The sequence below is a fragment of the Cherax quadricarinatus genome, chromosome 42 (assembly GCF_038502225.1).
Source record: "Cherax quadricarinatus isolate ZL_2023a chromosome 42, ASM3850222v1, whole genome shotgun sequence".
In the NCBI taxonomy this organism is placed as follows: Eukaryota; Metazoa; Arthropoda; class Malacostraca; order Decapoda; family Parastacidae; genus Cherax; species Cherax quadricarinatus.
Window position 1 is genome coordinate 32,939,834 of NC_091333.1, and position 1,257 is coordinate 32,941,090.

Genomic DNA, 1,257 nt, shown 5'->3' on the forward strand with positions numbered 1-1,257 from the left:
TCCACCTCTGGGGCTGCCTCCAAAGGAGGCGACACTTCCGGGAGTGTAGCACACACCGTGTTCAGAGACCTCTCAACCTCTTCACTCCAAGACAATCTTGAGGGTTGCACAGGCGCTTCAGGCACATCTTGCCTTATACCTTCCTCCCCTAAATCCTTGCTCTGTTGTACAACCCTGGCACCTCGTCTCCTTTCACACTGCACTGCCAAATGATCGTATGCTCCACACAACCTACAAGTGCGGCGTTGCCCTGCATAAGTCACAAATACCTGAGTCCTGAAGTCTTGCAGGATCACTTATGAAGGGATTGGATGTCGTAATGTCATTTTTACCGAAAAAGTTCCCTCAGGTAGTCCTTCATATGGGCCATCAGGCCACCTCCCTGCTGTAGCCATGTGTATGATGCCGTAATTACCCAGGGAAGCACGTATATCAGTCGCATCAGCCTCAAAGGGTACGTTTCTGACTTTTACCCATGTATAATGGCGGGATACATCGTGTAGCTTCACAGACACAGCCTGGTTAACCACCAGATTAACCTCTTTATACTTGTCGACGACATTCTCGTAAACTTGAGCTGAGCAAAACTTTACAAAGATTCTTGTCACACCATTCATCGCTACACCGCACAAATCCTCGTTGGCGATACCATAGGTGTCTCGGATTATCGCTGGCAATAATATCGCCATTGATGGTCCAAGCACTGCCCCACGAGTTAATTCCAAACACACAGTGTTGACGCGGCGTCTGGCTGCCTGCGCCATGTTGAGAAAATGAAACTGCCACCGAACAGCTATAGAGGGCAGCAGTGTAGAACACATCCTCTCTACTCAATGGCTGAGAGACGAATGTTAAAAAAGTTGTTCCCCTCCACGGAAATCTTTAGTAAAAGGCGAAAGATTTATTCGTTTTGAAGGGAAACCAGAGTTGGTCCCGTAAATCACATTCCCTCACTCTTCACCAGGAACAGTTACAGCACTTCCTATTATGAAGTAAGGCCTATATTAATCCTTAGGCCACCGTGAATGCCAATTTCCTGGTCCCATGTTTTCACAGCCTCTTCACTGCATTCAAAACACTCCCGCCGCCTCCATGCCCTGTGTCGACCTGTTCCCCCGCACATCCACGCAGGTGCAGAGGGAACCCTTGGCTCTATTCAAAACACAATTTAGAACAACAGTAATGCAATAATCATGTATATTTACATTATAAAAAAATATACAGTATAATTATGGAAATTTATTTTCCACACTGCGG

General features: G+C 46.8%; 1 non-coding gene across 1 annotated transcript; it reads right to left on the bottom strand.

The window, feature by feature from the left end:
* Positions 1-823: 823 nt before the first annotated feature.
* LOC138853892 (U5 spliceosomal RNA) lies at positions 824-926 on the bottom strand. The gene has a single exon (XR_011393086.1). It is a non-coding gene; the product is annotated as a U5 spliceosomal RNA (small nuclear RNA).
* Between the last annotated feature and the right edge of the window lie 331 nt (positions 927-1,257).